Source organism: Ochotona princeps, chromosome 22, assembly GCF_030435755.1.
Source record: "Ochotona princeps isolate mOchPri1 chromosome 22, mOchPri1.hap1, whole genome shotgun sequence".
NCBI classification, from domain to species: domain Eukaryota; kingdom Metazoa; phylum Chordata; class Mammalia; order Lagomorpha; family Ochotonidae; genus Ochotona; species Ochotona princeps.
The window spans coordinates 25,565,518-25,591,557 of NC_080853.1; the positions used below are offsets into that span (position 1 = coordinate 25,565,518).

The following is a 26,040-nucleotide window of genomic DNA, read 5'->3' on the forward strand; positions in this document are numbered from 1 at the left end:
GTTTGACTCCTCCTGCTACTCTACCACAGTCCAGCTGCTCTGTTCCCTTCCCCCCAACCCTTTGGGTTAAAAGCAGCTGTTTTTCCCCTTCTAGCTCTCCAAACGCTGATTTCATCTCTTTCCCAACAAAAGTTTGCAGCGGGGAGAGAAATGGTTTGGCAGCAAATCAACACACGGTGGGAGGAAGGAGAGAGCAGATGCCATGGGGACTGGGATGCAGGGTCCGGGCGAGGGCTGGGCCAGATCTGAAGCCCCCTCCCCAACGGGGCAAAAGCAGCTGGGTGATACTTGCCCTCCACCCGGAGACAGAACCCAGAGACGTCTTCCCAGGAGCGTTCCCCTCCCTGTAGCTTGCCAGGGCTGGGGAGAAGCCAGCAGGGGAGCACTGGGGAGTCACTCGGATCCACAGCAGCTGGCTCCATTCCCCGTCTATACTCCACAGACAGACTTAGGAGCACGGAGGGTGTGTGTGTTGATGGTGCTGAGGACGCAAAAAAGCAAAACAGGCAATGAGACACTTAGGAGAAAATAACCCTGGACTAGGCAACTGGTCAACAAGGCAGACCAGCCTCAGAGGCTGATGGGCAGCTGGGAAGGCAGGCAGTTCAGGAGCTGCAGTGCTGTCTGCACCCATGCTTTGCTCAGCCCTACTTCCCGTGGGGGTGGGGAGACCTGGGGTCGTCCCTGCCTACCCCTCCCCGCCCACTGCAGTTTCCACAGCTCTCTAATTCTCATCCAAACCAGTCTTCCCGACCGAGCCGGCTGAGCCAATGTCTTTGACTGAGTCCTGGAAAAAGTCCTTTTTTCTGGACTCTGCCAAAAAAAAAAAAAGTGGGTTAAACATTTCTAAAAAGAACAACAAACTGATTTATAGAGGGGAGAGCTGAGACTTTGAGATACTGGTGGGATTACAGGGCACAGCAGTCCGGGTCCATCTTGATCCATGTCTCCAGGACGTTTTGTTTCTAGGGCTGGGGGCGGCGGGGTAGAAGTGTCCCTGGGATTGTGTGGCTTGGCTGGGCAGAGGCCAGCACACCCAGCCAGCCATCGTGTGTGTGTGTGTGTGTGTGTGTGTGTGTGTGTGTGTGTGTGTGTGTGTGTGTGTGTAGTGGCTGGGGGCGGAGCTGGGGCTGCTTCTTGCTGGCCAGCACCTCCGGCTTGCATGGTCCCAGTCCTCTCAGGTCGTTCTCCACCCCTAACCACATCCTGGCCTCCAGCCTGGCCCCAGCCCTGCCCCTTCCTCCTCCCTTTCCCGGAAGCCCCTGGCTCCTGGCTCAGGATGAGCACTGCTGTCCCCACCCCCCATTACTACCAACTCTCCTGCCTGTCCAGCCTCGTGAAGTCCACTCACAGGACACAGGCTTTGCCACCCAGGAGTGCCCATGGCTCTGATGAAGCCACCAATGGGCCAAGATGGACTTTCGCCAGGCCTCAGCCATGTTGGAGGTCCCCTGGGTCGTTGGTGTCTGGCTTGAGGGACTGAACTTCACCTTGGGGAAGTCACTGCCGACCTACTCAAGTGTAACAGCTGTAGAAGTATTATTTCAAAATAGGCAATGTGTGTGCGTATCTCCTTATCCCCTGTCCAGAGGCAGCCACTGCCTTGGGCATCTCTCAAAGGGATTTTATGCAAACACCTGCACTCACACAAGGTGCTAATCTATGCAAGCCCACACAGCATGCTAGTGTACAAACACACGTGGCATGCTAGCTATACATACAGATCATTTGCTAGTACATATGCACATGGTGTGCTATGTCGTACACAGTTTGCTAGAACACACAAAATGCTGGTTCACACACACACAATGCTAGCATACATACACATTCCACATCCAAAAAATCAACCAACTGCAGATACTAAAAAAAAAAGCAACTGTACAGCATATGTGTAGACTTTCCTCCTTGGTGTTACGCGCAAAACAAGTCACTGTAACAACTATGTACACAGCATTTACACTGTATTCCATATGCTAAGTAACCTAGAGATGATTTACAATATGGGGAGGGCAGGCCTGGACTATATGCAAACACGATAATATTCTACATAAGGGAATTGAGCATCTGTGGATTTGGGCATCTGCAGTGGGTGGAGGAAGGGGGTAGAGACAGCTCTGTGTATGTGTGTGTGCACAGCTAATGTGTTGGGACAATCCTATAATATCAGCACATAAACTGCTTCTTCATTACAAATGCTTTACAGTGCCCCTTGTCCAATTGTGCACGTGTTCAGCCACTATCTTGCTGCTGGGCATTTGGCTGGCATTTCTCTCAGGAAGCTTTCCAAGTAGATGGGCAGGTGTGTCCCTGCACCTGTCGGATAGTACCCTAGAAGTGGATACTGCCCAAGTCCATGTGAGTGTTTATTTCTCTATGTCCACAGCAATGTACAGCACTACCAAGTCTTTTGCTGCTCTTAGGGCTAAAAGTGATTGGTGGGCAACAGGCATTACAGGGGTTGGTGTGGTGGTACAGTGTCAGTGACATTTGTATCAGAGCATCAGTTTGAATATCGGCTGCTCTACTTCCAACCTAGCTCACTGCTAAGCCACCTGGGAGGCAATGGTAGTTGCCCAAGGGCTTGGACCCCTGCCATCCATGTAGGAGACCTGGATGAAGCTCCTGACTCCTGATTCCTGGCTTTGGCCTGGTCCAACCCTGGCCGTTGTTACCATCTGGGGAGTGAATCAGAAGCTAGATCTCTCTTTTTTCTCTCTCTCCCTTCCACCTATCTCTCCCTCTGTCTTTTGAATAAATAAAGTAAAAAAATTTAAATACTTATAACTTTTTAATTTTAATGCAAGTATTGCCAATAGTCTTCTCTATTTAAAAGTCATTTTTGGGGCCAGTGTTGCAGTGTCCCATATAGGCACCTGTTTGAGCTCTAGTTGCTCTACTTCCAAACCACTTGAAACCAAACTACTTGAAAAAGCATCAGAAGATGACCCAGTACCTGAGCCCGTGGCACCATTATGGGGGATGAGAATGGAGTTACAGCTTCCTGGTTTTGGTCTGGCCTAACCCCAGCTATTTCAGTCATTTGGGGAGTGAATGAGCAGATGGAAGATTTCCTTCTCTTTTCTTCTCCTTGTCCCCAATAACTGCCTTTCAAAAAGTCATTTTACATCCATTTCCATCAAATGTGATGAATCCTTTATCATTTCGTAAAAATTGAGTCACTGTGTTTTTATGATTTTTTAAAAAGATTTTTAAAGATTTGTTTATTTGAAAGGCAGAGAGAGAGAGAGAGAGAACTTTCCATGTGCTAGCTTACTTCCCAAATGGCTGCAAGGGCCAAAATTGGGCTGGTCTGATGGCTAGGAGCCAGGAGCTTCTTCCTGGTCTCCCATATTGGTGCAGGGGCCACAGAACTTGGGCTATCTTCTGCTGCTTATCCAGGAGGAAGAGTGGCTGGATGCCGCCCTCAAGGTGTCCTCATCGGGAACTCCTCGAAGAAGGTGGCGGCCTTTGGATGTCCATGCGGCTCAGCCCTGCCCGCTGCCACCTCGTGGACCAATGCTTATTTCCATGCCCTGTTCCTTTCTCTGTTCGCACAAGTTGCCCCAAGGAGCGTGGCTTTCCTCACCTCTAGGCGGCACTTACATTTGCTGCCTCTCCGCTAGCCAGAAAAATATCAGGAATCATTTTTATCTTCTCTCTCCTTCTTTCCTCCTTCCCCTGTCCCTTCTGTTTTGACTTTTCACCCCTTTCCTTTGATTTTTTCTTTTTCTTAGTATTTTGCCCCACTATTCTGTCCCTGCATGATCTCCTTATGACCATAAACATTTTCCCACAAAATACTTGTTTTAAAGGCATTTATTTTTTTAATGTATATTTTCATTTGACTTATAAAGAGAAGCAGAGAGGGCCCAGCGCGATGACCTAGTGGTCTAAGTCCTCGCCTTGAAAGCGCCGGGGTCCCATATGGGCACCGGTTCTAATCCTGGCAGCTCCATTTCCCATCCAACTCCCTGCTAGTGGCCTGGCAAAGCATTTGAGGATGGCCCAAAGGCTTGGAACCTTGCACTCGTGTGGGAGACCTGGAAGAAGTTCCTGGCTGCTGGCTTTGGCTCAGCACAGCACTGCCATTGTGGTCACTTGGGGAGTGAATCACCGGGTGGAAGATCTTTCTCTCTGTCTCTCCTTCTCTCTGTATATCTCACTTTGCAATAAAAATAAATAAATCTTAAAAAAGAAGAAGAAGAAGAAGGAGAAGAGACAGACAGATCTTCCCTCTCTGGTTCACTCTCCCAAATAGCTATAGCAGCTGGAGTTTGGCCAAGCTGAAGCCAGGTGCCTGGAACACTCCAGTTCTTCATGTAGGTGTCATAGACCCAAATACTTGGGTCATCAGCCACAGTTTTCCAGTCGCATTAGCAGGAAGCTTGCTCAGAAGTGGAGCAATTGGGACCCAGCACGATAGGATCCTATGTGGGCACCGGTTCTAATCCCGGCGGCCCTGCTTCCCACCCAGCTCCTTGCTTATGACCTGGGAAAGCAGTAGAGGATGGCCCAAAGCCTTGGGACACTGCACCCGCGTGGGAGACCTGGAAGAGCTCCTGGCTCCTGGCTTCAGATTGGCTCAGCTCCAGCCATTGCGCTCACTTGGGGAGTAAACCATCGGATGGAAGATCTTCCTCTCTATCTCTCCTCCTCTCTGTATATCTGCCTTTCCAATAAAAATGAACAAATCTTAAAAAAAAAAAAAAGAAGTGGATCAATTGGGACTTGAACCAGCAGCCATCTGGGAGGCCAGTGTCACAGTGGCAGCTTAAATTGCTGTGCCACAATGCGGGTCCCAGACTTTGTCATTTGTTTTATATCATTTCCCTTCAGCTCAGTCACCTGGCATCTTTGCTGGGCTGCCTTTATCTTTCCTGACATCTCAGGCCGTTTGATTTGCAGGATTACATTTGACCGATGATTCCTCAGGAAGAGATTCAAGCTCCAGTGCTTTGGCCTTTTGTTGTGGTCAGGATCAATCAGAACCTTTGCTCCATTCTATTTTTGCATACCTGTTAACACTGGCATGAAACACAATCCAGGAAGTACACAATGTAATTACTGAATAATCTGCCTTTTTCCCCAGCCCCAGCAGGTGCCGCAGGTCCCTCCGGGGGTCAGCAAACCCTTCTTGCAGTTTCTGTATCTCCTTCTGAAGGTGACGCTAGGCAATGCAGCATACACTGGCTCCCAACTGTCTAACTGAACTGTTCAGTGGGCAGCTGTATGTGATGTGCCTCTCACTTAGAATCTCTGGAAAATGCTTGTGCGGGATGAGGGGTGGTGCACGTAAGCACCTTACCTGGCCCACAAGGTCTTGTGCTCAGGCCTGGCCTACTCCCAGCCTCACACTGTTCCACTCTGCCTGGAGAGACCCCGGCATTGCAACCTCTGCACTCCCACCTCCCAGACCCCCAAACATGCTGCTTGCTCACTCTCTCTCTCTCTGGATTGTTCTTGCTGGTTGGCCTGATCAACTTTGCAGGATCCCCAGCCCCACCCAGGAAGCCCCTCTTGGCACACCCTGTTCCCTCCCCTTGTGCCAGGAAAGAGGCACTGCCTGCAATTTGGGCACCAAGCACATTGCCTGACACCTAGTAGGTTTTCAGCAAATATTTCTGGAGAGAGTCACCGAGGGAGTTGCCTGCTTCCTGCCCCAGATCCTTCACACTTAAACCCTTGGAGATTGGCCTGCGCAGGGAACTCTAATATTAGTCAGGTTGAGAACCACTGTGCACTCCAGAGAGGCAGAAATGGAAAGAGAAAAAGACAGGGGCAGGTGTATGGTGCAACAGCCAAGTTGTTTCTTGGGACCCTGGTTTGTCCAATGGGGAGCCTGGCGAAGTCAGAGGTGTGGGGAGGGTGAGGAACGGCCTGGCCTGTGTTCCCATGGCTACGTTTTGACACGTCTCTTACCAGGTTCTCTTGCTCCACTGGAGCCTGCCTTCTGCACCAAAAGCACTCCTGAGTCCCGAAGCCACGCCCTCTCCGTAGGACTTTCGACTCAGGGCAGTGAAAGTTCAGGTGAACCTGCCACACCCCGTCCACAACTGGGTGAATGACCCACTTTGAATTATCATCCCACTTTAATTGTCGCATTTCTTCCCCGTTGGGACTCATGTTCTTGGGATGCGAGCTCCGAGATGACTGCGAGGGGTAGGGGCGTGGATAGGGGAGTGCTCTCGGGTGCAGGAGGGCAAAGTGAACTGCCATGTTGTCCCAGTGAGGATGGGAGTGGGACTGCGAGAGATCTGAAGCTGGGGTAACCTCTGGAGAGAAGCTAAAGACAAGGTGAGGGAACTGGATTTCTAACTTACATCCCCAAATAACCATGCATTTGATGCTGGGAGGGATCAGCACGTAGATCTGTCGCTTTTCTTTTAGGAAGGGCCTCCAGGTAGCCCAAGAGTCTGGCTTCTGGGGCAAGGTGAGATTTTGTCTCAAAGCGGACAGGGCCAGAGGTTGGGAGGGAGTTGTGCCCAATGGAATTCACTACAAACCTGACGTAGGCCTGGTTGACTGAGCTGGGTCTTTCATTCCCTGCATCCCCATACCCAGCACAGTGTCTGGCCCACAGCAGGAGTTCAGCAAGAGATTGTTAAATGAAGGAGTAGAAGTAGCAGTGACTTTCTCAGAGTGTTTATGTCACTATCCTAAGATTTTTATTTGACTTTTGGCTATGAAATATGTTTCTGGAGCCAGCTTTGTGGCATAGTGAGTTAAGCTAACACCTGCAATGGCTGGTACCCCATGTTGGGGGCCCAGTTCAAGTCTCAACTTGCTCAGCTTCTAATCCAGCCCCATGCTAAGTACCCAGGAAAGCAGAGAAGACAACCCAAGGGCTTGGGAGACCTGGATGGAGCCAGGACCCTGGGTTCCACCTGCACAGCCCCAGGCCATTGCAGCCATGTGTGGAGTGAACTAACAGAAAGAAGCAACTGCCGGGATTCCTAAGATGTGCCAGTTCATGTCCCAGCTGCTCCGCTTCTAATCCACCTCCCTGCCAATGGCCTGGGAGAGAAGAAGAGGACAGCCCAAAGCCTTGGGACCCTGTACCCACGTGGGAGACCCGAGAAAAGCTCCTGACACTTGGCTGTTGGCTTCTGATCAGCTCAGCTCTGGCCACTGCAGCCATTGAGGAGTGAACAGAGAATGAAAGATCTGTTTCTCCTTCTCCCTGTAAATCTGCTTTTCTAATAATAATAAGAAAAAAGATCTTTTAAAATAATCAAAAAGAATTCAGGTGTGGGCAGTGACTCGCAGCTGTGAGCTGATGCACAAGTATGTTTGTGTTCCCCAGGGGTCCCTGGAGTGGCCCCTGCTGGAGCTCCCTCTGCAACCCACGGCTGATGCCGTCATACCTCACCCTCACTTCACTTGTTTCACTTGCTCGCCTATCTTTCTGCCTTCCTGGGCTCCTACACCCATTGTTGGAAGGCGTGTCCTTCCAGGAGGGTTTTGGCTCAGGATCAGATTAACGCTTTGCTTGAGCAGGAATGTGACCCCTGCCCATCACTCCCAATCTCCTACTAAGTGCAAAGTCCACAGCGCTTCTCTTCCTGGAAGTCTTCTTCATCCCATGGGGAGGAGCTACCAGGCCCAGTTTCTGTTCCTAAGAGTCAAGGTCTGAGCGTTAAATACCTACCCAAGGTCACACGCTGAACTAATGACTGAGCTGAGGTGAAATCTAGGTGTTCAGACCTGCAGCTAATCTAAGTCTGACATCTGTTCTGGGGGCTTTGTTTTTGGCTTTTTCCAGCCCTTCTCTGTCTACAAACCAGATGTTTTCTGCTTAGATCATCAAGACCATTATTTTATCTTATGAAGCCAAGTGTTACCTGGTTGTAGACTTTCAGAATACAGCAGCTAAGAGCGTTGAACTAAATTATCATTTTTGAAATTCTTCTTTTTTAATTTATTTATTTTTACTGGAAAGTCAGATACACAGAGAGGAGCAGAGGCAGAGAGGCAGGTTTTCCTTCTTGTTTCACTTAGCAAGTGGCCATGATGGTCAGAGCTGAGCTGATTCAAAGCCAGGAGCCTGGAGCCTCTTCCGTGCCTCCCACATGGGTGTAGGGTGCCAAGGCTTTGGCCCATGCTCAGCTGCTTTCCCAGGCCACAAACAGGGAGCTGTATGGGAAGCAGGGATGCTGGAATTCTAACCAGCACCCATATGAAATCCTGGTGTGTGCAAGATGAGGACATTAGCCACTAGGCCACCGCACCAAGCCCCAACTCTTTAAAAACATTTATTTGAAAGGCAGAGTTGTAGAAGAGAGACTTTCATCTGCGTGTTAACTCCCCAAATGGCTGAAATAGTCAGGGCTGGGCTAGGATGAAGCCTGGAATCAGGAGCCCCTTCTAGGTCTCCCATGTGGATGTAGGGGCCCAACTACTTGGGTCACCTTCCGCTGCTTTCCCAGGCCATAAGCAGAGAGCAACCAGGACTCGAACCAGCACCCAAATGGGATGCTGGTGCTGCAAGCATAGGAATAACCTGCCACAATCACACCCCTATTCTTGCTATTTTAAAGATTTATTTATGTGAAAGGCAGTTATGCATATCTGCTGGTTCACTCCCCAAATGGCTGAGCCAAGCTGGTGCCAGGAACGCCATCTGGGTCTCCTGTGGGTGTCAGGAGCCTGAGCTGTCTTGCCTTGTTATCAGCATGGAGCTGGATGGGACGTGGAACAACCAGGACTTGAACTGGTGCTCTGGTCCGGGATGGAGCTTACTCCATGCTCACTGGGCTACAACACTGGCTGTCACTTTGTCTTCTGACCAGTGTGTGGGCTGCTGATGTGGAATGAGCCCTTATAGGTGAACCCGAGACAGGATCATCTGGGTTGTTGGGGTGGACACCATAGCACAATCTCTTTTTTCTTTCATGAGTGTGTCCTCAGTTGGCCTGGACTTGGCAAAGTGAAAGAATGGGACACAAACCTACTCTATGCCTTCCCCACTGTGGTATTTCCCTTCCCACAGAGGGGCTGGGGCCCCGAGGGAGACCTGAAACCTCACCAGGTGGCAGCCTTAGGGGGGGCCTGTTTACTGGAGAGGAGGCTTCAGCCAAGTCCCCGGCCCCCAACTTCTGATCAGTCTCTGTCCAGAGAACCCAGACATTGCCAAGAATTCACCATTAGTGTTTCAGATTTCTCTGGAAGAATTCTGATTCACAGCGAGCTACCCATCCTTCCATGACCTCTAGGCCCAGGCTTGGAGCCTCTGGGTTGGTGAAGACCCTTGAGCAATTGAGTCTGTTCCCTCTTCTGTTCCAGCCACAGCCCCAACCTCTTCTGTTAGCTGTCTCCTCCTCCCAAGCTCACCCTGCTTCTAGGCCACACACCGCCCCACATGTCTGCTACCTGCTTCATCTTGCTGGTTTCCTGCTGCTTGCAACATTCGGCATTAACTGCTCAGCTTCACTTTGAACTCCCTCTGGAATCCATCTCGTTTCCAGGCAAGAGTCAGCTCTTTCCTGGGCCCCCTCCTCTCTGAACCAGCCTCCCACCCTCCTTCCACAGCCCTTGTACTCTCTTGCTTCTAATCTAAGACTCCCTCCGGTTTAGAGTGCCATATCAGAATCCCCACCCCGGACCTGCAACTTTTGCTTAGCATTCACTGTACCTGCCTCTTCATTTCTCGCCTTTGGGGTCTGTTTGCTGAGTGCCTGAGCTAGCACACCGCAGCTGGCGAGAGCAGATGCTGTGTGCTGTTTCTCTAACTCCAAAACAAAATCATTTCGGCCTTTTGGAATTGGTCATGGTGGATTTATACCGGGGAAATCGGCTGAGGCAGCCTTCTAGAGACCTCCCATTTGTGCCATCTGCACACCGATCATGGAGCTGCTGTTAACATGCACGGGAATGCCAATGGGGGTGACTCCCATGAGACAGGATCATTTGAAATGATAGGTGGACTTGGGTCATGGTCAGAAGAGAGAGGCTCTTAACCATAAGGCACCCCCAAAACCCTTTCCCATTGTAGGATGTCATTGTCATAAAGGGCCCCTCAGCTCTGTGGCCTCCAATTTGTGCCTTCCTTGTTTGAAAAGTTATGATAGGGTAATCTGCTACCTCCAAGTGCCAGCATCCTATATGGGCACCAGTTTGTGTTCTGGCTCCTCCACTTCCCATCCAGCACTCTGCCTATGGTCTAGAAAAGCAGCTGAGCATGACCCAAAGCCTTGGGACCCTGCAACCGTGTGGGAGACCTGTAAGAAGCTCCTAGCTTTTGGCTTCAGATCAGCTCAGTTCCAGCTGTTGTGGACATTTGGGGAGTGACCCATTGAATAGATCTTTCTGTCTCTCCATATCTCTGTAAATCTGCTTTCTAATAAAAATAAATTAATCTTTAATATTATTTCCCGGATGTGTGGTGGATTAAAAATGGTCACATAGCCTTTGCAAGTCTTTACACTGTGAAATGGAATCTTGGTCCTCTTTCTCTGAATTTAGCAAGGCTCTATGGACACGTGGCCAGTAGAAAAGTGGCAGAAGTCCAAGTCCTGTGTTCTGGCTTTTGGACTGAGACCTCAAAAGTCTGGCAGCTTCCACTTCCTGACTTGAGACTCCTCTGCTACAGTGTGGAGTGGGACTGTCCCAGCTTGTCATGTCAATAAGGCAATGTGTGTTCCCTGCTGGAGAGTGCGTGCTGCCTGAATAGCATGCAACCTCCTCCTGGGTCTCAAGTGAGTTTTCTCTCTAGGTGTGTACCAGGGCACCCGGGACTATAGCATGTGGGTGCACAGGTGGCCAAGGGGCAGCTCACCGGGAAGGACTTCAGGCTGGTGTTCACGCACCTGCCTGTAGGCCCTGTGTGAGCTCTCTTGATGCTGCCATGTTATGGAGCAGAACACCACAGAGCTCTGGAATCCTGAGTTCAAAGCCAGCCTCCCAGATCTGACAGGATTATGTATACGGAAGTTGGAGCAGGTTTTAGCAACAGCTCATTTGCCTGAGTTATTACATTTAAATGCACAGACATGTGGTACATGGGCCACCACTTGAGCTCTTGGTCTGGGGGGCTGGCCTGCACAGCTGAATAGTGTCTGAGCTAGGACTGGAGCCCAGAGCTGGCAGATGCCAGGCCTACCACATGGCATCGCCCTCAACTTCTTGCCTGTGGGGACTGGAGATGATGAGGGATGGCTGGGCCAAGAGGAGAAGCAAATGCTAGGGCTTGAAGAGTGCTGGAACAGCACTGGATGATCTCAAAGTCATTTCCAATCCAGGCCAAGTAAAAGTGGCTGCAGGGTGGGGCCCACTGGTAGGCTGCTGGAGCCGTGGGACTGAGCTGCTCCGGAGTCACCCTGGAGGGATAGGAAATGACTTCAGGGTCCCTACTGGCCCCTTAATGTAAAGCCAGTGAGGAGGCCAAGACTAGTGGCTCAGGGGTGGGAGTGGGGAGAGGAACCCACCCCGAATGGGGCTCATCTGCAGCTTTCTCTGACCCAAGAGCTTGCATCCAACATCGGATGCTGTGACAAGTCTACACTGCTGGGCCATGAGTGTTACTGCTGGCCAGCAAAGGATGCTGGGACCCTGGTCCATGTAACCCTGTGCTGCTGGGCCTGCATCTCTGAGAAAGAACCTTCCATCAGGAAAAGAATTCAAAAGATGATGGTTTAACTTCTAAAGAAAGCACCCAAGGGAGACAGAAGTGGGGGAATGCTTTTCAAAATGAGTTTGGTTTTGTCGTTGCTGCTGGTGGTGGGGAACTGTAGGTCTGGAGCCCAGACTCATTCCCAGCCACGTGGCTGGGATCCTCCATCCCGGGACGGTGGCCTCCCGCTGGCCGGAGACTGGGTTTCCTGACATGGACTTGAGATCACTTTTTCCCCTGTCTCAATAGGAAATTCTGAGAGCATGAGGTAAACCATGTCTGGGCGGGAAGGAATGTGTGGCGGGGAGTTGCCAGGGTGCAGACTCCTTGCAGGAGCTGGAGAAGGGAGGGGAGGGAGGCAGTGAGCCTGCTGCACAGGCCTTTGTTCTCAGCTCTTCCATGTGATATTCCCGGGGGCTGCAGTGGGCCAATCTGATAGATGGGGGACCAATGGGGCTCTGTGACTTCAGAGGAGATGAGCCACGGTTGGGGAGCAATTCCCATCTAGGCTCAGCCAGCAGGATCCTGCTTCCTGGCCCTGGGGGAAGCCAGGAGGGAAGAATCCTGTGGCTGCTGCTGGATTCAAGGGCCTCCAGGGAGAAGTCAGGCATCCCATTTCCCAGCCTTGCCCAGGCACCTCTGGGACCTATCAAGGTGCTTGGGGAAAGCTTCCCATGCAGTTAAATCCTGGGGAGCCCCAAGGGACACCCAGAGATTTCACTCAGGGAGTGTGGCTGGGATCTCAGCTTTGGCCTTTTGGGGAACTGGGATGGAATGTGGCACCTGTGTGGAAACAGGTGCTGTTGATAGCAGCTTGATGGCTCTTGAAGGCCACGTGTGGGAAGTCCGGTCCTCACAGTCAGTGGGCAATGGGCTGAAGGTGGAGGCTTGATTCAATACTGGCCTTAGGGGGGTGGATCCATAGGCGATCTGATGACCTCACATTGAGGCTGAGGGGAGGCAAGCCTTGGGATAACAGCTAGAACACAGCAGGACCCAGCTCCTTTCCCACCTGCATGCATCCTCCCTCCACACTCACTCCCCCCTCCACACTCACTCCCCCTCCAACCCTGTGTTTTGGGGTAAGGGTCACCATCCTACCCAAAACAGAAGGTTTCTGAAACAAGACACTAGACTAAAGCCTCTGCCAGTTGGCAAAGTGTGAACTGTGTCTGAATGTGTGTGGAGGTTTTCTGGGGTTCCAGTCCTGACTCCAAGGAGGCCTGCTTGGCTCTGCTCTGCTCATCTGCAGAATGTTTCCTTCTGCGACGTTCCCAAAGTGGATCTGTCAGCAACGTAGACTTTAGCTTATCCCATTGCTTGACAAATGTTTATGTACGCGTGTATGTGCACAAGCCTGTGTGTAGTTATCAGTGTATATATGTATACACACGGGTGGGGGAATGTAAAAAGCTCACGGAAGTGGAATTGGGACGCAGGTTTTCTTTTGGCACACCAAATGTTGAAATCCTGTCTACACAGAGTCTTTCGAAAGTTCACGGAGAAGAGCCAGGGTTATGGCACTGTGGGTTAAGTCGCTGCTTGCAATGCGGGCATCCCAGGCCAGAGTGCCTGGTTTGTGTCTTGGCTACTTTGCCCCTGGGGCAGCATCCTGCTAATGCACCTGGAAAGCCATCCACATGGATGACTCGGATGGAGTTATCAGATCCTGGCTGCAGCCTGGCCCAGCCGTAAGCTGCTGTGGCTATGTGGGGAGTGAATCAGCAGGTGAAACATCTCTATTTCTTTGTCACTCTTTCAAATAAATACATCTAAAAAAAAGTGTATGGAAAATACATACTATGAAAAAATTATGTGTGGATTTCCAGATCTGTTTGTGCCAAAAGGAACATATCTTTACATTTTCATGAAGTTTTTGAAGTAGCTTTGTACATGCTTAATCAAACACACACAATTTAAAATTAAATGTTAACTTTAAAAAAAGATTTATGTATTCATTTGAGAAAGAGTGAATGTGTGCGCAAGACAGAATGCTTTTATCCTCTGGTTTACTCCTCACATGTCTGCAACAGTCAGCACTGGGCCAGGACAAAGCCAGGGGTCAGGAGCTTCAGTGGGGTCTCTCACATGAGTGCCAGGCCCCAAAGATTTGGGCCCTCTTCTGTCGCTTTCCAAAGTGCATTAGCAGGGAGCTGGGCCAGAAGCCCAGCAGCTGAGATACAAACTGACGTCCATGCCGGATACTGACACTGCAGGAAGTGGTTTTATCCACTACCCCTCAGTGTGGTCCCTCACATTAATGGTTCTTAAGTACACCAATCAGTAGCATTAAACAGTTGCCCTAAAAGGAAAGTACGTCTCTCTCACTTCTTTAGCTGCCCTCAATCCCAGGACTGCTATTTGGAAAAACAAGGTTTTATTCCAAGACGTGAGTGCTGACTTGAGTGTCTAGAAGCCTGTGAATCTTGCGGGTCAGCTGCAAACCTCACAGGCAGCAGTGAACCTCCTTCATTAAGCAGTTGTTGCAGGGTGCGAGCGAGATCACACCAGACATGTCTAAGGTTTATTAAGTAGTCTTTATTAATCAAGCTTGAAGACAACAGAGCACAACAGCAAATTACAAGTCCATACAGCAATCCACCTAATCATAATCCAACCAATATAATCCCAAAAGAAACAAATGGTCATCATCCTTAAGTCCATCCATTAAGCTGAAGACCTATGTCCCAGCTTCCCCAACAATGTATGTTATCCTAAGAGACATGCAACAAATAACCTGGACACACTCACAAAGAACCTGGACACACTCACAAACCTGCAGACATTCACCTTTCCCTGGCTTCTTTGCCCACATTCTACTACTGCTAGGCCTCACCTCTCCTGGAACTCCTGATAGCACACAAACCAGTAACAACATTATTATAACCGTTGTCCCATCTAAGCAGCACACAGGGACCATGCTCAGGGGATTACCTGTCCTGGGTCAGCCAAGAGTCGAGGTGCCAGAGTAACAGAAGCACCTGGAGAGAAAGAGTGAGAACCCCTGCTTCATGGGCCTTTTAAAGGGGCTTGTGAGGGGCGTGGTTACACACAACACAATACCCTCCCCTCTCAGTTGACAGGTGAGTCACAGGTGGGCAGCAGCGAATACTCAAGTGTTGTGGGCCAAAGAGTTGATTAATGCTGGTTAGGATGAGCAGGAACAGGAACTAGGCTTATAGCTAAAAACACCTAGACTAATTGGACTTCCAATATCCTGGCTCATTTAGGATGTGGGGGAAGTGGTTGAGGATGCAATTGCTATTCCATTGCTGTTAGGATCTACCTTCAGGACAGAGGATAGGGGACACAGCCAAATTTCATTTGCCCACTGTCAATGGGTGCTGGTTATCACTGGCTGCACCCCATAACGCAGTAACTGCTCCTTTTCTCTGTGGACTTGGAAATGCTTGCTCCTCACCCCATCTTTGAAAACTTTATTTTCACCTGATTTGAAAAGCAGAGAGAAGGGAAAGAGATCCTCCTTCAGCTGGCTAATGTCCCAAGTGCTCATAACAGCCAAAGTTGGGACCAGCCAAACTAGGAACCTGAAACTCAGATTTCCCACGTGGGTGGCAGGGACCCAAGGACTTGAGACATCACCACCACCTGCCAGGATGTAATTAGCAAGAAGTTGGGTCAGAAGCAAAGCTGGGACTCAAATCAGGTGCTCTGATGTAGGATGTGGACATGTCAATTAAAGAACTACCTGCTATGCCAAATGCTGCCAGTGATCCTTTATTTTTGAAGATTTTTATTTGGGGGTTGGTGCTGTGGCTCAACAGGCAAATTCTATACCGTGTGGCACTGGTATCCCATTTGGGCACCAGTTTGTGTCCCTGCTGCTCTGTTTCTGATCCAGCTCTCTGCCTATGGCCTGGGAAAGCAGCAGAAGATGACCGAAGTGCTAGGGACCCTGCACCCATGTGGGAGACGTGGAAGACTCTTGGCTCCCGGCTTTGGATCAGCTCAGCTCTGGCCATTGTGGCCATTTGGAAAGTGAATAATTGGACAGAAGACCTCTATTTCTCCTTTTCTCTGTAAATCTGACTTTCAAATAAAAAAAATTAATATTTTTAAAAGACTTTTATTTGAAAGGTAGGAGCCAGGAACTCCATATTGGTCTCTCATTTGAGAGGTAAGAACCACTCCAGGCTGTCATCCATTGCCTCTTGGGCACCTTAGCAGGAAGCTAGAAGGGAATCATGGAGCAGCCAGATTGAATTGGCATTTTGATGGGGAATGTGGCATCCTCAGTGGTGCCTCAGCCTCGTACCAACCCTTGCCTTCATTGCACATTTGATTGTAGAACATTTTTTAATTTCTTTAAGCTGAGGTGCCCACTCCCTCATACACACACCCCAATCCAGAACCCAAGCTAAGGTTAATGGCTTGGAACTTGGGTTTAGGGTTGTGCCCTGAAAGTAAGGGTTTTGCAGGAGCACAGCTGAACCTCAGGCACTATATATATATCAATAGATATCTAAGATATATAGATATATATATAGTTGTGCAGCATTTGCAGATGATTGTGTGTGAGTGAAGGTGGCATGGAAAGCCAGAGACGTGCCTCAGGGAGACAGATGCAGGTGCTAGCAGCTGGGGGACAGTGGTCCTCCCTGAAGTGGCATGGGGTGGGCACTGCCAGCAGCCCCTATGCACCTAGGGTGCAAACCACATGTAAGATCTGAACAGTGCCAGGGCTTGGGAAACCAGAAGACCATGAAACACCCCCTTGACAAGCCTGGATCTAAATTGGGGGAGGCAGGTTTATTATAACTCAGCACAAGCTTGCTCAGAGAAAACCCGGGTGAAAGGCCTGGCCACTACATCATGGGGGAAAGTCACCGCCAGCTGTGCTAGCATCCTACCTGGGCCCGGATGGAGACCAAGATGCTTCCCTTCTGATCCAGCCCCTGCTAAAGCATCTGGGAAATCTGTGGAGGATGCTCCAAGTGCTTGAGCTTCTGCCCCATCTGGGAGCTCCTGGCTTTGGATCAGCTCATTGTGGCCATTTGCGATGTAAACCCATGGATGGAAGAACTCTCTCTGTGTCTCCCTTTCTATGTACTCTGCCTTTCAAATAATTGAAGAAAACTTAAAGAAAGTAGAAAAATGAAATGATAATAAAAAAACTGGCTATGAGAGGCAGAAGGGGCTATGAGACCCATGAAACAGGCAGACAATTCCAGAGCTGTGGAGTTGCTTTTCATTTGTTTTTGCTGTGGAAGCTCAGACAGAAGTTTAGTCTTGGGTATAACACAGGTGGATTTTAGCCTGCCAAGGCAAATTCGGACACATGTGGCCATGGCCAATCAGAGGGTCCCTAGACTTTCTCCAGACACCTCCCCAGGTCAGATTCAGCACTGCGACATTTCAGGTGGCAATGCCTGGCTCAAGGTACATGGAGACTGCTTCCATGGATTTTGTTTTCCCGTAGGTTTGGGGCCAGTGTCAGGATCGTCTAGTGGGCAAGATGGCCACTGTCATGTCCCTGTGGACCCTGGTACATACCCATCTGCATTCCAGGTAAAGCTACCCTGTGAGGACAGTCACCCTGCCCCACGTGAGGGGTCCTGCCAAGACATCTGGGTTTGGGCGGAGACACGGAACCACGGTAGGGCCTGGGGATTCCTGAGTCTGTCTCTGGCCTCCACAGAACCATGCCAGGCATGGCTCCCAGTGGTCCTCACTGTGAACAGCTGCCCTTTCTGTTTCTATCCTGTAAATAGCATGAACCATGTGGAAACCAGAGTTTCTTAAAACAGTTCCATTTAAAGAAAACAAAAGGACCATCTCTTGATTAACTTCTTTTTCACCACAGGCCACCAGCAAAGCAGAATCTGACCTGTTACGTACAGGGGTTCCCAGCCCCAATCCACCCTGCAGGGGGTATCTGCTTTCCCGTAGATGCAGCCTTCACACATTGCAGACCCCAGATGGCTCTTCCACCAGATGTGTGGTTAGGACAACCCAGGAACTGAACTTTAAATTTCAATGGAGTTCATTTGCACATAGCCAAAGGTACCCGCTGAACTGAGCAAAGCAAATGTGGAAGTTGGGCCGCCTCCTCTGGGCTGGGTCTGGGCCAGGGATGTGTATGGGTCTCGGGTGTGTATGGAGAGTGACACATGTGCTCCAATGTGTGTCATACTCAGGACCGCAATCCCAGAAGAGGCCCTCAGATGGTTTATCCTCCAACTCCAAGCTTTTCCAGGTTAGAATACAACTTGGAAAGAGTCACCTGGGCTGATGAGCCTGCCTGTGGACACCAGCTTGGGCAGGCAGAGCCAGCAGGTTCAGCGTCTGGTGACATCAAGATCTCTCAGGTGAGCCGCTTCCCTCAACCTCGGTGACACCTGAACCCTCAAGTTTCTGGGGAGGAAACAGAGGCAAGCAAACTCCACTGCCTGAGTTTCCTAGGAGAGAATGTGGCAGAGTTGGGATTTGAACCCAGGTCCTTTGCGGCTCACAGTTTCCAGGCTCCAGGCTGTGGTTTTGCCTTGAGGGGGGCCCGCTGCCCTGAACTTTCTTCCACATTCCTGTTGGAAGTTCCCGAGTGACAGGGACGGCTGAGAGGTCAGCCTGGGAAGCTCTCAGCTCCCTTGGGGGGTGAGGAGGTGGGGGGCTGTTCTCCGGTCAATGCATCCTGCCCCCACCCATGGGCCTCAAGTTAAAAATAACAAAGAAGGACAAACCCCGGCTCTGCCATCAGGAGGACAGCATGTGGTTTTAATATTCTTCTCCCTCTTTCCGAATTCTCCAGACTTGGATTCAACATTAGAGATCACTTCCTGACTGAGGGGCTGGAAGACACGGGGAAGAAGTATCCAGTGGAAAATTTCTTCTCTAGAGAATTTTTTAAAAAGTCATTACATATGAAAAAAAACCTCAAAACTCTCAATTATAAAATCCATACATATTTCTTAAAGGAAATATGGGAAACAGACAAATTTCAAAAGAGGAAAAATGATCACTCAGAGAATTGCAACTGAACATTGCCATATTCCATTTAGTCTTTTTTTGTTTGTGTGCATAAAAAATATGTTTTGGGCACCACTTTTGTGGCATGCAGGGGTAAGCTGCTGCCAGGGGTGCCAGCATCTCAAATGGGTGTGTTTTGAGTCCCAGCTGTTCCACATTTGGTCCAGCTTTCTGTTAATGCACCTGGGATAGCAGCAGAAGATGGCCCAAACTGCTTGGGGCCCCAGCCACCCACAGGGGTGACCTGGATGGAGTTCCAGGCCCATGCAGACTCACCAACATGTCTACCTGGGCTGAGGTCAAATTGCTGAACAAGTTTCTGGGTACTCACTACTTTCTGATTTCTTTTCTTCCTCTTTTTTCCCTTCCTCCCTCCCTCTTTCCCTTCCCCTCTCTCTTTTTCTTTCTTTCTTAAGATTCATTTATTTTTATTCGAAAGACAAATTTTACAGAGAGAGAAGGAGAGATAGAGATCTTCCATCCACTGGATCCCTCCGCAAATGGCTGCAACAGTCAGAGCTGAACTGATTGAACCTGGGAGCCAGGAGACTCTTACGGGTCTCCCACAGGGGTGTAGGAGCCCAAGGACTTGGGCCATCCTGTGCTGTTTCCTAGGCTATAAGGCAGAAAGCTAGATTTTAAGTGGAGCAGCTAGGATACGAACTGGTGCCCGTATGGGATGCTGTTGACATAGGGCAGAGGATTAACCTGTTGCACCACTGCACTGGTTCCTACTCTCTTCACACTAGCCCAGGGATCGATCTGAACTGGCACACCGGGCCTTGAGCCAAACTCCACCCGCCACTTGCTCTCTGCTAAGGATGGTTTTTACATTTCCATTGACTGGAAACAAAAATCCCAAAAGAGCAATATCTCCTGACATGTAAAACTTCCATGGAAGTCGGAATTTTTTAATGTAACATCAAAAATATAAGAAAGTCCTTCAAAATCAGTTTTACTTTGAAAGCCAAGGTTTAGAAAACCCTCCTGAAACACAATCGCGCTCATTCAGGTTTGCACCAACCGTGATATGAAACGGGGCTGGTTGCAGCCTCAGTTGTGAACCTGCCAAGCCTAACCTGCTTACCACTGACTTTTTATTGAAAAAGTTTGCTGACCCCCAGTCCAGAGCTATGGTTTCCCAAGCAGCTGCCTTCCAGGATCACTGCAGAACTTTAAAATATCTGGTTGTTTCTTGGTACCCAGGGGTGTTTGGTTCCAGGATTTCTCCAAATCCACAAGGGCTCAGGCCTGTTCCATGACCTTGTGTGTGGGATTCACATTCACACACATCCCATTACCCCTCTGTGTCTTTAAATCCTCTAGACCAACACAATGTAAGTGCTATGTGTTATATACGGGGTGACAGCAGGCAAGTCTGTACGTACTTGGTACAGACATACTTATTTATGTATTTGAAAGGAAGAGTTAGAGAGAGACAGATCCTACATCTTTTGTTTCACTCCCAAGATGGCCACAACAAGCAGGGCTGTGCCAGGAATAAGCCAGAAGCCTGGAACTCCATCTAGGTCTCCCATGTGGGTGGGTGTCAGGGACCCAAAGTCTTGGGCCATCTTCCATTGCCTTCCTAGGCATCTTGGCAGGCAGCTAGACTCTAGGCAGCTAGGATTTTATATGGGAGGTTGGTGTCACAAGCATCAGCTTAACCCACTGTACCACAACATCAGCCCCAGATACTGGCTTCTAAAAGGTATTTCTCACCTGTGGTTGATTAGATTTACACTGCACAAACCAGTAGAAACAGTCCATGCAGTTTGCCAGGCCCCAGCCCCACCCAGAGGAAGCAGTGTGCAGATGGGGCCTAAGACTGTGTGGTTTTTTTTTTTTAATTGGAAAGTCAGAATTACAGAGAGAAGGAGAGACACGTATCTCAACTGGCTCCAATGGCTGGAGCTGAGCCGAACCAAAGCCAGGAGCCAGGAGCTTCTTTTGGGTCTTCCATACGGATGCAGGGTTCCAAGGTTTTGGGCCTCGGCTGCTTTTCCAGGCCACAAGCAGGGAACTGGAAGGGAAGTGGAGCAGCCAGAACATTAACCAAGCACATTTGGGATCCAGGCACATGCAAGATGAAGACTTTAGCACTAGGTTATAGTGCCGAGCCCTGGACTATGGACCTTTTAAAATCCACTGCCCCCGACCCCTGTCCACAGGTGGGTGTGACGTCCAGTATCTTTGGGAAGTACAATCCAGGTGTGCCCAGGAGCTTGAGTCTGTGGACAGGCCCCAGGCTGCAGCGCCTCCCATGACAGCTCCCTACTCTGTACCCAACCTGAAGCAAGCAGACAGACCCCAGGGTATTCCCTAGGCCATCTCCAACCCAGGACTCCTCCCATATGGGATCCCAGCGCATGCAAGGCAAGGATTGAGCCATTAGGCTACTGTGCTGGGCCCCTTACACTTTTTAAAAAAGATACATTTTATTGGGCCCAGTGCAATGGCTCAGTTAGTTAATCCTCTCCCTGCAAGTGCTGGGATCCCGAATGGGTGTCAGTTCATGTTCTGGCTGCTCCACTTCCCATCTAGTTCTCTGCTTGTGGCCTGGAAAAAGCAGTAGAGGATGGCCCGAGTACTTGGGCCCCTTGCATTCCTGTGGGAAACCTGAAAGAAGCTCCTTGCTCCTGGCTTTGGATTGGTTCAGTTTCCAGCCATTGTGGCCATTTGGGGAGTGAACCAGTGGATGGAAGATCTTTCTCTGTCTCTCCTTCTCTCTGTAAATTTGTCTTTCCAATAAAAATAAATCTTTTAAAATATGCATTTTATTTACTTGAAAGCAGAGTTAGTGAGCGAGAGAGAGAGAGAGGATCACAGGGGGCTCTTCCATCTGCTGATTCACTCCCCACATGGTTGCAACAGCCAGGGAAGGGCCAGGCGAGGAGCAGGAGCTTCTTTCAGGCCTCCCACACAGGTATAGGGTCCCAAGCACCTAGCCATCCTCTGCTGTTTACCCAGGCACATTAGCAGGAAGCTGGATTGGAAGTGGAGCAGCCGGAACTCAAACCAGGACCCATATGGATGCTGGGCCACAGGCAGCAGCTTTGTCCACTGCACCATAGCACCAACCCCTCCCCACTATATTTTTTATTTTTAACTGACAGTTATTGTGTATATTTATGGGGTACAATGTGGTATTTTGATACGGGTATACATTGTGACAGGGTTTAGTCAAGCTAATTAACATAACCACCACTTCACCTACTCACCATTTTGTTTTTGGAGAGGAAACATTGAGTATCTACTCATCCAGCAATTTTGAAGTGTAAAATATATAGTGACTAACCATGGTCACTAACGCGTAGTGCGCCAATCTACATGCAGTCATGTACCGGGGTCAATCCTTCCGCATCCTCTTCCCCAGCTCCCCAACCCACTGTTCTACTCTCTGCTCTGCAAGGCGCCTTTAGGAGACTCCACATCTCTGGGAGCTCACCTGGCAAGTGTCTTTCTGATCTTGGCTTATGCTGTTTCATCTGTGTTGCCGCAAATGATAACACAGTCTGCTTTTTAAAGGCGGATTAGCTTTCCATTGAGTACCAGGTCTCCTTACTGAGACTGACTCTTGGCTGCTGTGATTACTATGGCAATGAACTTGCGAGTGCAGAGGTCTCTCCCACCCACCAAGGACAGCTCTTTTGGATGCACACCCAGTGGTGGGATTGCTGGATCGTCTGGTATATCAGGTTTTGGGAGTGCTTAGGGGTTAGAAGTTTGGTCCCCAGTGAGGTGACTTTGAGAGATGGATCCCAGGGGAAGGTCATTCGGGCCCTGCTGGTCCCACCTTCATGACTGGGGAGGGCGGGGCTTGCACAGTGGGCTGGCTCTCAGAGAGAGTTGGGATAAAACAAATTCTGCTGGGCTATCTCTCACAATTCCTGTCTCTGTGCCATCACTTTTGTAGGGCTCCCCTCGCTGTAATGCCCTCTGTCACAAGCCCTTCACCAGCACAGAGCCACACCAGGCTGGCACCACATTCTGTCACCTCCAGTGTGAGGACCCAGCCTCAGGTTACAGCAATGCAAAACAGAGCAGAGTGGCCAGCATTATGGCACAAGAGATAGGAGGTTCAACTGCTGCCTGCAGCGCTGACATCCCTTGTCAAAGCGCTGGTTCAAATCCCAGCTGCTCTGCTTCCTATTCAGCTCCCAGATAATACACTTGGGAAAGCAACAGAATATGACCCAAATACTTGGGCCCCTGCTACCCACAGGGGAGACCCAGATAGAGTCCCAGGCTCTTGGCTTTAGCATGACCCAGGCCTGGGCTGCTGTGATCATTTGGGGAGGGAAAAAGAAGATCTCTCTGTCTCTCGCTCTCTCTGTCTCTGGTCACTCTGCCTCTCAAGTAAATAAATAAATCTTTAAAACAAATAGAAGAAAATGGACTAGATAAGGAGAAGCAACGACTGGTTTCAGCCACGCCTTCTAAGTGTTTCCCACAGCAGAGAGCAGTGTGGCAGAGCAGACAGAGCCTTGTGGTGTTGGATGCACAGTCTCCAGCTGTAGCCTTCAGTGCACCTGTTCCTCAGTCCATCCTCTAGACCAAGTTGCAAAGGCTTTTGGAGCCTTCAACTGCTGCTTCTTGTTGTTGTTGTTCTTCTTCAAGATTTATTTACTTTTATTTTTGAAAGGAAGAGTTGCAGGGAGAGAAGGAGAGAGAGATCTTCCACCTGTTAGTTCATTCTCAAGTGGCCTTCAGGACTGGAGCTGGACTGATCTGAAGCCAGGAGCCAAGAACTTCCTGCTGGGTCTCCCAGGTGAGTGCAGGGGTTCAAGGCCTTGGCCTATCCTCTATTGCCTTCCCAGGCACATTAGAAGGGAGAAGAATAGGAAGTGGAACAGCCATGACTTGAACCCATTGCCCATATGGGATGCTGGCACTGTAGGCTGAAGTTTGGCTTGCTAAGTCACAGTGCTGGTCTCTCAAGTGCCTCTTGTGCCACACGAATGACTGATAATATTTGCATCTTCCAGGTGACTTAGTGGAACCAGGAACTCAGCTTTGTAAGAAACTCTATGAAAATCAGTCATATCTGTAGTCAAACTGCAAACACAGCCAACGCCTGTTTGGACTACCGGTGACAACTTGGCTGTCTCCCACCTGGTTAGAGTGGCTGCCCAGCCCAACAGCTGTCGAGCTTCTCACCAGGGCAGGGCTGGAGGTTGGGCATCAGGATAGAATTCAGGGTGCGGATGGAGCTGGCCCTGGTAGGCAGATGGCATCTCCATCCCTTGGGGATGATAAGCATCCCCTGTGGGGGCTTCTCAGCTCTCCTGGTGAACTGTGCTGCACACAAGCAGTAGCCGCAAAGCTTCCTGGCCCCAGATAAGCATTCATTTGCATCTCTCATGGTTCTAGGGGTTGCTTGTGCCCAGTGATGCTGGCCTCACTTTAGGAGTCTATGTTTTGGTGATAGGTGTCACCCACGTGCTCAGCCAGGCAGGGTCCCTGAAGGCTCCCCACCCACACCTGACCATGTGCCTCCCCTGCCTCTCACTTGCATGGTTGGCGTTGACACCAGGCGACCAGCTGGAAGATCAGCTAGGGTATTGATCCAACCCCACTTCCTGCCATCTCTTTACGTGGCTTGGGCTTCTCTTGCAGAGCAGTCAGGCTCTGAGCAGGAGCTTTCAAAGAAAACATGTTTCAGGAGAAAGAAAGCAAGAGCTGTTTCTTCTGTTGTAAGCTAGGCTGGACTTGGCAGGTGGCACTTCTGCCCAGATCCAAGGGGGTAAAAGGACAGACCTCCCTTCTCCTTAGGAGAAACTGTACCTTAGAGCAGTGTCTTAGAGACTGGTCATCACATCACCTTGGCCACACACCAAAACCATCTGAGTGATCAGCACTCAAGGTCAGCTGTACCCTAGGGAAAGTCATGATTGATGTTTCCGAGTGGGACCTGGCTATTAAAGTACTTGGAAGTTCCCAAGGTGATGCTAAGGTACAGCCAAGGCTGAGAACCATTGGATTGACCCAACCCTGAAGAAAAGCAAAGAATCCAAAGACCCAAGGAGAAGAAGACAAGATTTGGTCCAGGAGCCCTGAAGGTTCCTAATTAGACATTTAGGGTCCTCCTCTCCAGCACCTTCCCAGAGCTGCTTGATTCTCAGGGGCATCTGGTGCCTAGTTAGCACACATGCTTCAAAGTCCAGGATGGAAAGAGTTAAGTGTTGATGGGACCAGTAGAAATCACAAAATGGCCTGAATGTCTCCTTGGTCCCAGGCTTTTGGTCTGAAATTGTTTGGCTGATTTTCCCCATTGCCTTAAATTGTATCGAAACACGCTGCATGTTCAGACACAAATGGCAGAAATCCCACTGTTAACAGCATTCTGGGTCAATTCTGTAAATATGCCTTTCCAATAAAAATAAATAAATCTTTAAAAAGGAAATGATTTAGTCTATAGTTTTCAGGATTGTTAAAAGTTGGACCTATGTCCTGCTTTGAGTTTGTTACTTTAGCTGCTTATTAACCCATGTGGGAGACCCATAAGGATAAAGACGTGTGTGTGGTCACAGAAGTACAGTTCACAATAGTGTGAGCTTTGATGACTCCCCTGCTTCTCATGTTTTGGGAAGACATTTCCAAGTGTAATCTGCAGAGCTCCTTGGAGGAGTCCTGGAGGCTTAGGCCCCACTGCCCACAGCAGTGACCAGCACCAGACGCTCACTGCTTACTGGGCACTCTTTCCCTTCTTGCTGTTCTTTGCTGGGACACCCACCCCCCCACCACCTGCATCAACTTCTGGCATGCTCCACGTCACCACAAATTAAGACATGTTGAGAGTAAGGAATTGCTCCAAGTGCATTGGTGCGAAGTCCAAGAAGAGGCCACTGCAACCTCGGTGGTGTGGAGACAGCTAGGGGGCTGAGGAGGTGGATCCAGAGTGGAGGAGAAGGTTTCGAGAGGGCTGCCGCCATCAGAATGTCCCTTCCTAACATATTCGTCCCACTTCCAGCCGCATCCTGAGCCTCCTCTCCTCCCAGATCTTCTCTGGTCTCCCCTGGGAGCTGGTGTTGCTCTGGAATTCTCTCCATGACTGTTCTCTCCTAAGGTCTGGCATCCATGGAGGCAGTCTCTGGCTACTCTCTCTCTCTGAGTGGTGCAGAAACCATACATAGCATTGTGTTTGGAAATATCACCACAGACATCCACCCAGCCAGTTCAGCAGTGAGGTAAGCAGCAGTTGACTATGGAAAGAGAGGCGCACTTGACAACACTCAGCCATCTGTGCAAGGCTGGCCGGTTAGCCTGTGCCAGTCTGGGATGCAGACAGATGCCCACATAGCAGTGTGATGACCTTGAGCCCATCTGCTGCCAGGGGGCAGCTGGCCAATGCATCACTCCTTCCCTGCTGTCTGCTGGGAAACAGCCCACGGATGCTGGTCAGGGCTGGAATCATCTGCCGGGCAACATGCAAGGAGCCAGGCAGC

At 49.9% G+C, this 26,040-nt stretch overlaps 1 protein-coding gene across 2 annotated transcripts in view; it reads right to left on the reverse strand.

The window, feature by feature from the left end:
• Positions 1-280: 280 nt before the first annotated feature.
• The window catches only part of BANF2 (BANF family member 2), a 91,294-nt gene continuing 65,534 nt past the window's right edge, over positions 281-26,040 (reverse strand). Inside the window, exons 5-6 of one of the 2 annotated variants that reach the window (XR_009247422.1) lie at positions 742-813; positions 293-481 (exon numbers count right to left, since the gene is read on the reverse strand). The gene's annotated coding sequence lies outside the window, so the exon portion shown is untranslated. Of the gene's footprint in view, positions 814-26,040 lie in introns of both variants that reach the window. The other variant, XM_058679327.1, reaches the window with a different exon arrangement.